Here is a 16,839-nt window from a genome sequence, read left to right on the forward strand (position 1 = left end):
ATTTTCCCCTTTTCAGTAAAATTGGCTTTTCTCCCATTTCTGCCAATAGTAATTCTACCATGCTAGTATTATTTGCCTAATGTTACACCAATTTGAGGCTTAACACTAGTAAATATTTGTATCATCTATCAAAAAATATGCCCATTAAATGTAGAATAGTTCTATTTTAACCACTGGACTGTTTATCACAGTACAAGAGCTAAGTGAATATAGGTTTACATGGGCAAAGCAGGGAGGAATGCTGATAACTTACAGTAGTAGTCATTATTATTCACTAAGCCAGAGCTGAAGCACCAACAAAAATATTTGAAGCTTCCAAAACATTTTTATTTACTCACAGATAGTAGATTATACTGATGGATTCAGATTGATGAGATATAAGGTGTATTGCAACTATTACCAACCACTATAAAGAAGAAATTCCCTCCACATTTTCTCAAAATAACATTACCATTGCTCTTAGCACTGAGATTTGTTCAGACATATCAACATTTCCTTTTTATTTATTTTTCCTCCTATGATTAAGACTTAGGACTGATTCCTTAGATATAATCTCTGTCTCAAAAAGAAAGTGAAAATAATTCATTACTCTTCTTTCTAATGATAGTCTGATAATGTTTACTTAACATTACAATAATGTTGATGAAAAATGTCCCATAAGCATCAAATATTGTTGAGTGATAGACACAGGATGAGCCAAAAGTAGGTTTACAGTTGTTTGTATGGAAAATAATACAGCAATTATAAATAATTGTAATAATCCTATCTAATAAAAGACAAAAAGGGTAATTACCCATACTTCCGCTACGCTTCCCATTGGCTAATCAGCGAGACATGCAAATTAACTGCCAACAAAGATGGTGGCCGGCGGCCACGCAGCTGAAGCGAGCAGGAGGCTTGATTACTCCAGTGATGGAGGAAGCCAAGGTTCCCCGCCTGCCTGCTACGGCCTGCTCTAAGTTCCAAAAGCAACAGCTCCAAAAGCAACAAAGTTTCCATTATAGAAGCCAAACAAACTCCAGATACCTGCTTTCAGCCAGCCGCAGCCTCAGAGCTGGGAGCGCCAGTGACGGCAACAAAGTTTCAATTATAGAAAGTAAATAAATCCCAGAATAAAAAAAAAAAGAAAAGACAAAAAGGAGAGGCTGGGAGCTTCAGTTGCCAGCCAGCAAGAAAACAGTCCTCAGCCCCTCACCCAGACTGGTCAGGCACCCCAGTGGGGACCCCCACCCTGAAGGGGGTGTGGCCAGCCTGAAAACAGCCATCAGCCTCTCATTCAGGCTGGCCAGGCACCCCAGTAAGGACCCTCAATCCTGAAGAGGGTGTGACCAGCTGCAAACAGCCATCAGCCCCTCACCCAGGCTGGCCAGGCATCCAAGTGGGACCACCACCCTGATCTGGGACACCCTTCAGGGCAAACCAGCCAGCCCCACCTGTGCACCAGGACTCTATCCTATATAGTAAAAGGGTAATATGCAAACTGGCCCTAACAGCAGAAAGACTGGGAATGACTGGTCACTATGACACACACTGACCCTAGGGGGCAGACGCTCCATGCAGGAGCTGCCCTCTGGTGGTCAGTGCGCTCCCACATGGGGGAGCTCTGCTGAGCCACAGGCCAGGCTTATGGCTGCCAGTACAGCGGTGGTGGGGAGCCTCTCCTGCCTCCTCAGCAGCGCTAAGAATGTCCGACTGCAGCTTAGGCCTGCTCCCCGCTGGCAAGTGGACATCCCCCAAGGGCTGCCGGGCTGCCAGAGGGATTTCTGATTGCCAGCTTAGGCCTAATCCCCTGGGGAGCAGGCCTAAGCCAGAATGTGGTCATCCCCCGAGGGGTCCCAGACTGTGAGAGGGCACAGGCTGAGCTGAGGGCCCCCCCTGAGTGTACAAATTTTTGTTCACCGGGCCTCTAGTACAATAATAAACTGTTTTGTGTACTCACAACTGCAAACCTACTTTTGCCAACCCCTGTGTATATATATTTAGATATATTAAAACTAGAGACCTGGTGCACAAAATTCATGCACGGAGGCAGGGGCCTCAGTCAAGCCTGCGCCCTTTCACAGTCCGGGAGACCACAGGGGATATCTGATTGTGGCCACGGAGGTGGGCCACTGTGCTTGCCCCCTGGTAGTCAGTGCGCATCATAGCAACCTGGTCATTCTCCAGTTTGATAGATTTGCATATTACCCTTTTATTATATAGGATAATTGAAAGTGAGAAAGAACTGATGATTTGTAATTTCTTGGCAATAACAGTATTTGTTTTTCTCAGTTATATCATCTCTCAATGCAAAATAAGCCTTTTAAAGATTATGTTGTAACTTTTATCCACTCTTGCCATTCCCCTTTTCATCAGAACTCAGATTGCTTTTATTTTTTTTAATTTCCCTTCTATAACAGGGATAGATTCTTCAGCACTATTTTTAATTATCAAATTAAACTATATCTATCCTTCTTGAAATATAAATGGAGTTTCACTGCTTTTTCACAGGGGAGAAGGCAGTCGAAATATGTTTTAGTGAAACCATAGAAACATTGAGGATTTGATATGAATAAGAATACTTCTCTATTTTTAAAAGGTACAGCATTTTCTTGTGTAGTGAACCTATCAGTTAAAACTATGAAAACCTGCAGAAATGCATGTAGATTAATAAATAGACACAGAAACATACACATAAACACCAGCACACACCAAAAGAGTAAAACTTTGGCCAAAATAAAATCTATTTTTAGATTACCTAAAATCTAAATAAAAAATCACCTAAATTGTTACAGTTTATTCTTCCCAGGCTGGTGGTTCAGCCTCATTAACCTCAGTAATCATTTTATAAATTTTCATTGAATTTATTGGGGTGACCTTGGTTAGTAAGATTATAGAGGTTTCAGGTGTACAATTCTATAAAACATTATCTGTATATTGTATTATGTGTTCACCACCCCCAAAGTTCAGTTTCCTTCCATCACCATTTATCTACCCTGTACCCTCCTCTACCCTTCCCCTCTGGTAAACACCACACTGTTGTCTGTGTCGATAAGGTTTTTGGTGTTTTTTACCCCTGCCCCCCCCCCAAACTCCCTTCCTTCCAACAGTTACCAGTCTGCTTTCTATATCTGTGAGTCTGTTTATATTTTGTTCATTAGATTCCATATATTTCACTTAGCATAATAGTTTGCAGGTCCATCCATGCTGTTGCAAAAGGTAAGATATCCTTTCTTTTTCTTTACAGCTGAGTAGTATTCCACTGTATTAATGTACCATGACTTATTTTTTTTAATCCACTCTTCTACTGTTGGGCTCTTCGGTTGCTTCTAAATCTTGGCTATTGTAAATAATGCTGCGGTGAATATAGGGGTGCATATATTCTTTTGAATCAGTGTTTCAGGTTTTTTCAGATATATTTCCAGAAGTGGAAACACTGGGTCAAATGGGAGTCCCATTTTTAATTTTTTAAGGAAACTCCATACTGTTCTCCACAGTGGCTGCACCAGTCTGCATTCCCATCAGTAGTGCACCAGGATTCCTTTTCCTCTACATCCTCACCAACACTTATTTTGTTATTGTTGCTTTATTAATGATAGCCATTCTGACAGGTGTGAGGTAATATCTCATTGTGGTTTTAATTTGCTTTTCCCTGATGATTAGTGATGCTGAGCATTTTTTCCTATGTCTATTGGCCATCTATATGTCCTTTTTGGAGAAGTATCTATTCAAATCCTTTGCCAATTTTTTAATTGGATTCTTTGTCTTCCTGATTTTGAGTTGCGTAAGTTCTTAGTATATTTTGGAAACTAGCCTCTTATCAGATGCATCATTGGTGAATATGTTTTCCCACTCAGTGGATTATCTTTTCATTTTGTTGATGGTTTCCTTTGCTGTGCAAAAACTTTTTAGTTTGATGTAGTCCCATTTGTTTATTTTTATTTTTTGCTTGTTTTACCCAAGGAGACATATCAAAAAAAAAACTATTGCGACTAGAGATGTCTAAGATTTTACTGCCTATGTTTTCTTCTAGAATTTTTATGGTTTCTAATCTTTCATTTCAGTATTTAATCCCTTTTGAGTTTATTCTTGGGTGTGGTGTAATAATATGGCCTAATTTCATTTTTTGCATGTACCTGTCCAATTTTCCCAACACCATTTATTACATAGAATATCTACCCCATTGTATGTTCTTATCTCCTTTGTCAAATATGAATTGATTATAAAGATGTAGATTTATTTTGGGTCTCCCTATTCTGTTCCATTGATCTATATGTCTGTTTTTATGCCAGTATCATACTGTTTTGATTACTATGGCCTTGCAGTATTGTTTGATATCAGGTAGTGTGATTCCACCAACTCTGTTTCTTCTCAAGATTGCTGAGGCTATTTGGGGTCTTTGTGATTCCATATAAAAATTTTGGAATATTTGTTCTAGTTCTGTGAAATACACCACTAATATTTGATAGGAATTACACTGAATCTATAGATTGCTTTGGGTAGTATGTACTATATTTAAATGATGTTAAATCTTCATACCAAGAGTCATCGTAAATCCTTCCACATATTTTTATCTTCTTCACTTTCTTTCTGCGGTGTCTTATAATTTTCTAAATACAGGTCTTCTACATCCTTGGTTAAATTTATTTCAAGTTATTTTTGATGCAATTATAAGTGGGATTGTTTTTAGTTTTTCTGATAGTTCATTATTGTTGCATAAAAATGTAACTAATTTCTGGATATTTATTTTATATCCTGCTTCTTTATTGAATTCATTAGTTTTGGTAGTTTTTGGTGGAATATTTAGGGTTCTTTATATATGGTATCATGTCATCAGCAAATAATGACAGTTTTACTTCTTCCTTTCCAATTTGGGTGCCTTTTAATTTCTTCTTCTTGTCTGATTGCTATAGCTAGTACTTCCAGTACTATGTTGAGTAAGAGTGGTGAAAGCAAACATCCCTGTGTTGTCCCTGTTCCTAAGGGAAACACTTTTAGTTTTTGCCCATTGAGTATGATGTTGGTTGTAGGTTTGTCATATATGGCCTTTATTATCTTGAGATATGCTCCCTGTATTCACACTTTGCTGAGAGTTTGTATCATAAGTGGATGCTGGATTCTACCAAAAACTTATTCTGCTTCTATTGCTATGATTGTGTGATTTTTATCCTTCATTTTGTTTATGTGATGTATCATGTTTATTGATTTGCAGATATTGTACCAACCTTGCATCCTGGAATAAATCCCACTTGACCATGGTGTATGATCATTTTATTGTATGGCTGGATCCAGTTTGCTAATATTTTGTTGAGGATTTTAGCAACTATGTTTATCAGGGTTATTAGCCTATAATTTTCTTTCTTTACTAGTGTCCTTAGAATTAGGTTTTGGAATTAGGATAATACTGGCCTCATAAAAATGAGCTTTGAAGTCTTGCCTCCTCTTAAATTTTTTGGAATAGCTTGAGAAGGATAGGTTCTTTGAATCTTTGGTAAAATTTATCAGAGAAGCCATCTAGTCCAGAACGTTTGTTCATTGGGAGGTTTTTTTTTTTTTTTTTTTCTGCTTCTATTTTATTACTTGTAATATAATCAGGTTTTCTGACTCTTCATGATTTAGTTTGGAAGATTGTATGTTTCTAGAATTTATCAATTTTGTCTAGATTGTCCAATTTGTTGACATACAGTGGTTTATATTTTCATACAATTTCTTGTATTTCTGTGAAGTCAGTTGTTACTTCTCTGTCATTTCTGATTTTACTTATTTGGGTCCTTTCTCTTTTTTTTTTTCTTTCTTGATGAGTCTGGTTAAAAGTTGATCAGTCTTGTTTATCTATTCAAAGAATCAACTTTTGATTTCATTATCTTTTGTATAATTTTTTCTTAGACTCTATTTTGTTTATTTTTCCTCTGATCTTTATTTTTTTTCCTGTATTCACTTTGGGATTTGTTGTTATTTTTCTAATTCCTATATGTGTAAAGTTCAGTTGTTTATTTAAGATTATTCTTGTTTCTTGAGATAAGAACCTCAGTAATCTTGACAATGCCTTAGAAATTAAGTTAAACCACATTCTCACAGACCTCACATTTATAGATGTAGTATTTTGATAGATACAATAAACCAATGTAATTTTAAACCTTTCTATAAGAAATAAAAAAGATAATGACTGTTGCTATACATTATCCTGGGCAATAATAGTTATTTTGTTATGGTGGAGCCCAATGACATCCATTGGAGTTTTTGTGAACACTCGGGGCTGGGCTATGATTTGAATGAGAACAATGCTTCTGGATTTGCTATTGTAACTCATGTGTCATTCCCATTATTCTCTTTCATCTTAAATGTTAAAGTACTGATTCCTCATCATTATTATTCACACACACACACAAATGCACACACACACTTAGTCTTTATATCCCAGCAGGCACTTAGATTTACAGTGCTCTGACCATAGCTGAGTGATGAAGAAATTTAAATATTCATTGATAAGGACTCGTTAAGCCATGGATAATAGGCAATAATTTAATTTTTTAACACAATCATTTATAAATAGGGCAATTTATCAGCTATTTCACAACTTCTACTACAACTGTATACATATTTAATTTTAAATTAATTATGCTCTTATTTATACTAAGTACCCTGCTGTTCACTATTTTAGAGTGAGTCATCATAGATATATAATTAGTTTACTTTTGTGCTAAAGCAGTTAGATTTTTTTTTGGAGCTCTTTGAGGTATAATTGATTTTGTATATCATAAGAGTTCTGTGATTTGAAATCCTATCTAATAAAAGGGTAATATGCAAATTAATCATCACTCTGTCAAAAGATGGTGGCACCAATAGCCACAAGATGGTGGTGCCCAGTCCTCTTAGCCCCGCTGGAGTCCCCCAGTCACAGAAGGGTGGCTGCTGAGAATAGGCAGCATGAGTGGCCTGGTGGAAATCTTGCTATGTCACTGTGGCGACGAAACAAGCGTTCCACCCCGGCCAAGGAGGGCCTCTGGGCAGACCAGGTGCGGAACGCTTTCGTTGTTGCAGGCTGGGCTGAGGGACCCCCCCCCCCCACCCCGTGCACGAATTTTGTGCACCAGGCCTCTAGTGTTAAATAGCAGTGTTCTTCTAGGCTTTTCAGTTGAATACGTTTAAAACCATCCAAAAATATTCTCAGGTAAGTCAATTCACAAACTCTCCTCTCACTGTTTGCTTTTTTCCCCCTTTACCTTTTTTTTGTATGTCTTTGTCATGCCTTCCTGTCATTTTGGCTTCTCTGTACATTTTTCACTTGTGTTTTTTGTGTTCTTTCTGTGTTTCTACCCTTTCTTTTATTTTTGTTGATTTTTTTAAAGAGGGAAGAAGGGAGGGGGGGGAGAGAGAGAGAGAGAGAGAGAGAGAGAGAGAGAGAGAGAGAGAGAGGTGATATATATTTCAATCAATTGCCTCCCATAAGCATCGTGACTGGGAAATGGACCTGCAACCCAGGTATGTACCCCCACCAGAAATCTAACTCATGAGCTTTCGATGCATGGGTCAATGCTCCAACCAACAGAGCCATCTGCTAGGGTTCCACCTTTTCTTTGATGTCTCCTTCTTTTTGTCTTCTACTTTTTTAGGTTGTCTGGATTAATTGGTTTTCTATCTTTTTTGTGCTTTAGCAATTATATTTTATAAAGTGGTTTGATACCCCAGACTCTTAGCCCTCATCATAACTTTCCCTTCCCACCCAGTAGAAATAATACTTTATACATGGGACTTATAAATTATATAAAATATAATTTCACGTAATTTTAGCTTCTGTAAAGTGAATGTCCCACTTAAAGTACATTTATTTTAATTATAAAAGCCATTTTAAAGTACTGCAGCTATTTTAAAATATCAACTTTTGATATATTCGGGACATTAAGAGTTAAAATGACTCCTACCCAGCAGTCCTTTTTTCTTTCATATAGAGAGAGCAGCATATGCCTCTTTACAAATATGGAAAATTACAATATAAAGAAGTATTGAACATCATTTCAAAACAGTAGTTTTAAACATAGTTGGTTTATTCTCCACCAGGTTTCTGCAACTCTGTTTTATGAGCACCAAAGGGCCATGCAGACAGGTTCTTGAACTGCCTTTTCCTTGAAAACTGCCTTTTCCTTTGGTGCTCATAAAATATGTTAAGCTTTGATGGGATTGCGCAGCCACTGATGGACACTGGTGAGAGGGCTCCCTGGAAACAGAGCAGCCCTGGCTGCTTCATGTCAGGACCCGGCTCACAGCATCACTGCCCAGTGTTCTTTCCCCTGGTCACTGACTGTACCTTTCACATGGAATTCTGTTCCTCCTTTGCCAGGGGCCTTGGAGAGATACCAAATAAACTGATGACCAAAAATAGACCAGAGTCATAGAAGCATGAACAGACTATTGAACCTTAGGGGAAGGCAGGGGAGGGTGGACAGGGGGAAGATATCAACCAATGAACTTGTATGCACATACGCATAACCCGTGGATATGGACAATGGAGTGGTGAGGGCCTGTAGGAGATGGGAGGAGTACAGGAAAGGGCTGGAAGAGGTTAATGGGGGGAAAAGGAGGACCTATGTAATACTTTCAACAATAAAAATTTAAAAAAGGAACAATATTTCTTCTGGTTTCCAGGGTTTGTATACCAATTCAGTGGCATATTTCTTTGACAAGTACAGCAGTAAAGTTAGGTATAACTTTACTGGTAAAGAGTATTTTATTGTAATGCCTTTAAACTTGAGATGTATTGTCAGTCATGATTTTTGTAATTGCTCATTCACTTTTAGTGAGGTTGTTTAAAAGCTTTATTTTTGTTTTGCTTTTAGTCCAGGACTCATTTAGGAAAGATAGGAGTATTTGTTGCTATCACATCTGAATAATAATAGGAATAAAAATAAAGAGAAGTAGGAATGTCATTACCACATATTGAGGCAATCATTTATGTCCCTTGCACTTGGCTATGAACAGATTTTGGTAAATCCCATACTGAGCTGTTGATGTGAACCAGGCACTGTGCCAAGCCCTGAAAAAACATTATCTCATCTCATCATTGTAATAACTTGTAAGGAATTATTATCTCATTTTCCAGATGAGGAAACTGACACTTAGGTACAAAATGTCACATATTCCTTCTAAATAACTTTAAGTTTTATTCTAGATGGCTTGTTTGGCAGCAGCCAAGGGACTAAAGAATGGGGATAGACTAAGAGATGGGGGTAGGAGACATTAAAACAGAGTCAACATTTATAAATGCAGTTTATTTTTTACTCTGATATTTATTTAATTCTATGTTTCCATTGATTTGTGAAAGGGAAAGGAGAGATTCATAAGTTGCTTCCCATATATGCGCTCTGAGAATTGAAGTGGCAACCTAGGTATATGCCCTTACTAGGAATCAAACCCACAGCCTTTTTGGTGTACAGGATGATGCTCCAACCAACTGGGCCACTCAGCTGGGCTAGCCACGGGTTGTCTGCCTTGTAAGAAGTTAGTATTAGTATTTATAAGGCAAGACAAGATTTGCAGTGTCGGGGAATAAGCCTCAACCAAAGCTGTCTTTTAATTTCTAGTTAGATTAATGAATTAATGAATTAATTAACTGCAAATTAATTAAAATTAATTAAATGGTAGGCCATACTTATATCAATAGGATGAATACTGCCCCTGTAAAAGAGGTGCTCTTAGAGAAGCTAGTGATTTGAGAAAATTTTCTTATTGTCTTTGAAAATAATTAAAACCACATTTCAATGTTAATGCAATTGCTAATAAAAAGAATCTTGCACTATCAGAGCAGGGAGGGACCGTAGAACTCATGTACTTTAGCCTTGCCCAATTAGGATGAAAAATTAAGCCCAAAGCAATAACCTTGACTTACACAGTCCTCCAGGCAGTTACTAGTCAAAATTTATATTTTAAAATAGTGTGATTTTTTTTTCTTTGACAAATAAGTTTCCTATGGGAGATATTTTAACTATCAACAGAGTTACTTCTATATCTTATTCAATAGCATTTTTCTATATCAAAATATATTTTATTTTAATAGTAACAGAATCTTACCTTTATGAATGGAATTATGCAGCTACTTATCTTATTTCCAAAATAATTATAAAAGTTATTAAATTATTAAATTTGAGATATATGAGTTAAAAAACAAAGACTAATTATCCACAATCCCCAGAGCCAGAGGCAAATGCTGTGAATGTTACCTTGTTTACCTTCTTTCCTCCTAACATACACATTATGTTTTTTAAATATAACACAATTATATTATATTGTCTTTAATAATATATTTTATTATATTAAATAATATGTTATCACATCATTAAATATTAATCTATGTTGTCATCCTTAGTTGTTATTATTATGTTAACTTAAAACAGTCCCTTATTATTTTAGATGAATCCTGATTATTTTACCTGAAAAAAAAAGGCAGTAACAAAAATTTTCATAGCAAAATCTTTGGAAATTTTTCTTATTATTTACCTCAATTTATCAATCTACTTCACAATTTTCCATTTAATAACTAAAGTATGAGTTTACTCTAAGTTAAAATATGAGTTTCATTTCACCAGCATTCTTTAACTCAGTGAAGTTTTTTTTCCTAAAAGATGCCTGCCTTTACTTTTGTACCTATTTATTTTATTTTTAACTTCTACCCAAAATATTTAGTTTTTAGGCATTTGCTTTTGTCAATGTAAAACAGGTTAAACATACTAATGAAATACAAAAACAACTTATTTTACAATGATATACTGAACTTGTATGCTTTAAAACTTGTTCATACAAATGAACTCTGCCATGATCCTATTTAAATAGAGAATGGAATTTAAAATATAGTAGTTACACTAATTAGCTAATAATTTCTGCAATGATGGTACCCTACAAACATTAAAGCATTTCCTTTTGTCTAAAGATTAACCCATTTATCTCCTATGAAGGTAGCTACAATAGACTCTGCTTGTGTATATGATGTATACGATACCTAGAGAAAAACAGGCACATCTTTCCTTCCCAGGTGATAAAATTCCATTAAAGGATTTACTTTTGAGGCGGCAGTTAAATAGAAACAACCATGGGGATATTCACATTTCATAAACAATTTCCGTGCTTACAAGAAGGGCCCTCTCTGCCTGCAATCCTGACATGAGGAATCTCACAGGACTCATTTGTACCGTTCATAACTATGGGTTCTGTGGGTTTATCAGCTCATGCTTTACAAACAAATGAGGTTTTTCATTTGTTCCTAATGACTTTGGTTTATACAATGAGATCTTAAACTCTCCCCAGAGCAATTATTTTGCTAAAATGTTATTAGAACATCTTTACAAATTTAGCAGCGAAGGGGGGTTTCATTAACAATGAAAATCATTGGGAACCAAGGGCCCTTGGCAAATGCAGTGCCCCCGAATCTTGTTTTATTTTCCATGGGAAGTACAATAACCTTGTAAACCATACATTTATTCTTTATCTGGTGGGTGGTGAGGAAGAAGAGGAGTTGATGCGGGGTGGGGGGGGGGGGGAAGGGGAAGGAAAATCAGAGCAGTGTTCTCCCGCCAACCAGCTCTGTTCTTGCTCTTCTCGGGAGCTTTATGAGCCTAAAGCAATATGAATCTTCTAGCATCTGCTGATAGAGCCATTTCTTTCCTGAGAGTTTGGGGATTTGTAGCTGAGACTGAGGTCTGCTTTTCAACGGACCGTCAACAAACAGGCTTTAGATTATACATGTAAACATATGTGTCCCATTTTCATAGTAATCACATTTGATACACCTGCTATGCACAGAGGAACAGCTGCTGACAAGCCTGAAACTTGACCTGCCTTTTCTTGCAGATCACATCCAAATTATGCAGTCTTTCTCCTGCTTGGTTTTCAAAGGCCTCCTTTGTCCAGCACAAATTTTGTGAGGTTCTTTCAGGGTGCTCACTCTGTCATTTAGTTCACTTAATAATTGTGAGTTTTAATGTTTTCTTGTTTATATATGTCATAAATATAACAAAAAAACCCCACAAAAAAAAAAAAGAATTGTTAAAAAAAAACACAACAACACTAAGCTCACAATTATGATATCTTGGTTTTCTGATAACAGACCTCAGATAACAGAACAGGGAACTTTTATGAGGTATCTTAAAAAGCCATCCCACTGTAATTCACCAGACAGTCACAAGCGGTTATGAAAGTGCCCAAATGCCTTTAAGTGTTCTGAGATGGACCCGGGAATGTCATGGAACACGTTCAGAGTTAGCAGGACATTCATTGAGTTTTCGGTTAGGATCAGAACAAAGAATGAATCAGTGGCTTTCGGATTTGAACTCATTTGGAACACTTGATTGCTGGGTTCCGTTTCCGTATTTATTTCCCTGGCTTCGTGTATGACCAGCTTGCCATGCAACAGCTCCTTCAATACACAGCTTGCCTATGTATTTTAACAAGGTGGCATTTTAACAAGGATCACTTCCATGAGCAGAGTAGGTACTTATTGTTGGATAAAACAGTCTTGCCAACATTGAATATGTCTCAAAGATGACTAACTAAGTTGTGTATAAAAATAATAATTTAAAAAGAGGTTAGAGGTGATATCTGTGGCCAGTTCAGCATGAAGAGAAGTATGGGTTGGATTGCCGGGGTCCAACCCCAGCGGGTCCAGGGGTTCCCAAAGGTGCGGACGGAGTCGGTGAAGAAGGAATGACACGGAGACAGTGTTCAGTTGATCAGCAGCCTAGCCAGGATCTCCAGCCAGGATCTCCAGCCAAGTTCTGGTCTGGATCTCCAGAGAGGTTCTGGTCTGGATCTCCAGCGAAGTTCTGGTTAGGATCTCCAGCTAGGTTCTGTGGCCATGTTCCCTCGCTAGGTTCTCCAGCCAGGTCCAGTCACCAGGTTCTAGTCAGGTTCTCTTGCCATGTTCTATAGTCAGGTTCAGTCCAGGATCTTTTGCCATGTTCTCTCCAGCGAAGTTCTTCTGTCTCCAGGCCCCGTGTAGGTTCTGTCTTCTGAATTCTGTGTTCTAAGTTCTGTGTCTTTCTGTCTTCTGAATTCTGTCTGTTGTTGTCTTGTTGCATCTGTATTTATACCAGTTGATTCCAATCCTATCAATCTCTATTCCAAAGGTTAGGGCGTTTCTTATCTCCATTCCAGGGAGTAAAGATTATGTAGCTTAAGCATGATTGTTCATAGTTAAAGTGATTAATTACCCGCCTGGCACTTAGTTGAGGGGTTTTATTCCCTCCCTAACTTCAGGGGAAAATCCCTACCTGGGGATTCAACCTTTCTCGGAGAGGTGACCTTGGTTAAAACACAGCGCCAAGAAGGTGAGCAAACATATTAAGAACCTTATGCCATATATGCCAGGTCCCTTGAAACAGCAAGCATGGACCGGCTCCCGGCATTAGATAACTGGTATTACTCTGCAGCTGTTAGTACTTTCATAAAGGATATACTATTTTTTTAATTAAAAATGTTTTCTTGCTTTATTTTTTATCAGATAGTGTTTTATTAAACAGCACATATCAGAATTCAGTGACAATAATTTAAATATTGCTACCAATAGAAATCAATAAATCTTATTTTCATTATTAGCTATCTCTAAGCAGATGTAAAGAAGAATGACTTTCATGTACAGATCATTCTGCTTCTCAACTTACTAGATAGTTGCTATCATGCAAAATACCCCCTCTCAAAATAGGTTCCCTCTCCTGCTAAAGGAAGTTTATAATAGAGACCTCATGATGTTATTATATAGACTAATTAAAATAAGATGTGTAACCTGAGACATAATTTCATGCAGAAGATTTATTTTCTACCTCTGATGTTCTTTTAGCCAGTGTGCAGGGCTTGGAATGGCCAATCCATCTATATTAATAAAAGGGTAATATGCTAATTAGACCAGGTTGACCAGACATCTTCTGGTTATCCGATCCTCCTTCCAAACAAAGCCACGGTGGCGGGGGCTGAGGCAGAGTTGGTTAAGGGAGATCAGGCTGACAGGGGAGGGCAGTTAGGGGCAATCAGGCTGGCAGGCAGAGTGGTTAGGGGCGATCAAAGAGGCAGGCAGGAAAGTAGTTAAGAGCCCGCTGTCCCCGATTACGAGAGGGATGTCCGACTGCTGGTTTAGGCCCGATCCCGCAGGGACATCCTGCAGTCAGACATCTCCTAAGTGGGTGCTGGATTGAAGAGGGTGCAAGCTGGGCAGAGGGATGCCCCCCCCCCTCGTGCACAAATTCCGTGCACTGGGCCTCTAGTTTACTTCTATGCATCTTACACAGTTCAGCAGCAGCCAATAGCAAGTACTGAATAACAACAATATTTTTTTTAATATATTTTATTGATTTTTTACAGAGAGGAAGGGAGAGAGATAGAGAGTCAGAAACAGCGATGAGAGAGAAACATCGATCAGCTGCCTCCTGCACATCTCCTACTGGAGATGTGCCCGCAACCCAGGTAAATGCCCTTGACCGGAATCGAACCTGGGACCTTTCAGTCCGCAAGCCGATGCTCTATCCATTGAGCCAAACCGGTTTCGGCTGAATAACAACAATATTGACTGTTGCTAGTAACTATAGTATATGGCTTTCAAGTTCTTTCTAAGGAACATAGTTTAACACATTGCGTACTGCATAGAAATCTCTAAGACATACGCCAGGGACCGCATATTTTTGGGCAAACTGCACATTATTTAAATCATCATAATACACTTTAGGTGTTGTTTTCAATAATTATAACATTTTTATTTACAAAAACAAACAATTAAAGTTCCTAGTACTTTTTTAACGTATGGTACTGCGTAAAATATTTTCCTCTATGAAGAGGGACCAAACAAAATTTACATAAGTATCTAGATTCGCTCCTTTTTCCATGGGCGTGAAAAACGAGAACACTCGTGAGTGGTCATTAACAGATGGCACGCGAAACACGAGAAAGCTCCTGAGTGGTACGAAATGTGTTAATGTTCATTTTTTCTTTTTGCCTTTTTTATATTTCTGTCTGACCTTTCTACTTGAAACCATTGATATTGGAGACTGGTTTCATAGGCAGTAACCCACCTAATTCAGTGGGCTTTGTTCCTGTACTCCCTTTGGTATATTAACCAGCTTAATGAATGTCTGTTAGAAAATAAACTGTTATTATTAGGTCAAAATTAAGAAAATATGCAAAGATTGATGAGTTGATTATCACAGTAGACATTTTATCATTATTTCTTGCAAATATTTGTATTGATCTCTTGGCCAAAGTCATGAAAATAATACAGTGTTGTGCTCTGAGGCCTATAATTTTTGGAAGAAACAATTCATCTTTCCTAGCTGTTGATTTAGATAAAGACTAGATGTTTTAGCTTTTTTATTACAGTTAGTAAATATGCAGACATCTTTGTAATCTTTTGTTGTATTTACCAGGATTGAGACGTTTCTTCTAGAGATGGTGGCGATGTTTTCCTTAAGGCTTTCAGGTGTGCTGTGTGGCAGGCAGGTCATATACAGACCTGGGAGAATAAGGTTTCAGTACCATTGGGAAGACTATTGTTGGTATTTTCTTCAAGGAAGTCCGGGGTTAAGAGGAAAAACAGGAGAAAATGTGAAGTTGTTTGTTGGTTTCTTCGGATGTCTGTATTCCTTTTGTTTTGTTTTATTAAAAGAAAACAAATTAATAAAATAAACAAACAGAAAAATGGCTTTGGTTAGCAAAGTTAAAGTAACTTTTCTCCAAATACTTTACTTGCAAGAAGAGATGGAATAATATAGTTTTAGCTATTTCTGGGAACCATGAATTTTATATGATACTAGAGGCCCAGTGCACAAAATTCTTGCATTCAGGAGAGTGTTCCCTCAGTCCAGCCTGCGCCCTCTCACAGTCCAGGAGCCCTCGGGGGATGTCCCACTGATGGCTTAGGCTCACTCCTCGCGTGGGCCTAAGCCATCAGTCAGACATCCTTAGTGCTGCTGTGGAGGCAGGAAAGGCTCCTGCCACCTCCACTACACTCGCTAGCTGTAAGCCAGGCTCAGGGCTTCTGGCTGAACGGTGCTCCCCTTGTGGGAGTGCACTGACCATCAAGGGGCAGCTCCTGCATTGAGCATCTGCCCCCTGGTGGTCAGTTCACGTCATAGAAACTTGTCATTCCGCCATTGAGCCGATTTGCATATTACCCTTTTATTATATAGGATTTCTAACAACTGCACATCTGGTATCCTAATACATAATCTTCAATATCCTGAATGTAGCCCTACTTAGCTTCTTAACAGAATAAGATCATCTTACTTAGTCATAAGGACACTTTTTTCTTTTTTTCCAAATACTCTTTTAATTATATTAGTATTTTAACCATCAAAGTCCTAATTCTTTAAAGGGATTGTTTCACCTTGTTATCTAGAGAAAGCACATTATTATTAGCTATATTCAAATCATAAATAAAAAGTGTAATAACAAATTACTGAATATTACACAAAGCAGTAATACATTTTAACTTTTTTTAAATATTGGAGCATTCATTTATAGGACTGAGTTTTTTAAATGTAGGGTATATATTGGATCTTGAAAGAAAAATATTTAGTAAAAAGTTGCTATGGCAAAGAACACATGATAATTTACACCTTATAAATAGCCAGGATTTGAATGTTAACTGAAGCTATAATGTCAGGGTTGGAGGTGATGTTTCAGCCACATGCCCTTCCCTGGGATACTAGCTACCTGATCTGATTCTCTAGCCTCCCATTGATTCTCTGCCCCCTCCTCCTCCCATGACCCTGCCAATAAATTCCTTTCACCAGAAAATAAATAAAAAACAAACAAATAAAAAACGAAGATCGATTAAATCTACAGTTTCCCACTGTAACATTTTCTTTTGGAGTTAAAGTCAAAATGTAG

General features: G+C 37.7%; 1 protein-coding gene across 1 annotated transcript in view; it reads left to right on the forward strand.

The window, feature by feature from the left end:
- TRHDE (thyrotropin releasing hormone degrading enzyme) overlaps window positions 1–16,839 on the forward strand; it is a 394,910-nt gene that overhangs the window by 358,928 nt on the left and 19,143 nt on the right. The gene's annotated exons all lie outside the window — the stretch shown is intronic.

Source organism: Myotis daubentonii, chromosome 2, assembly GCF_963259705.1.
Source record: "Myotis daubentonii chromosome 2, mMyoDau2.1, whole genome shotgun sequence".
NCBI lineage: Eukaryota > Metazoa > Chordata > Mammalia > Chiroptera > Vespertilionidae > Myotis > Myotis daubentonii.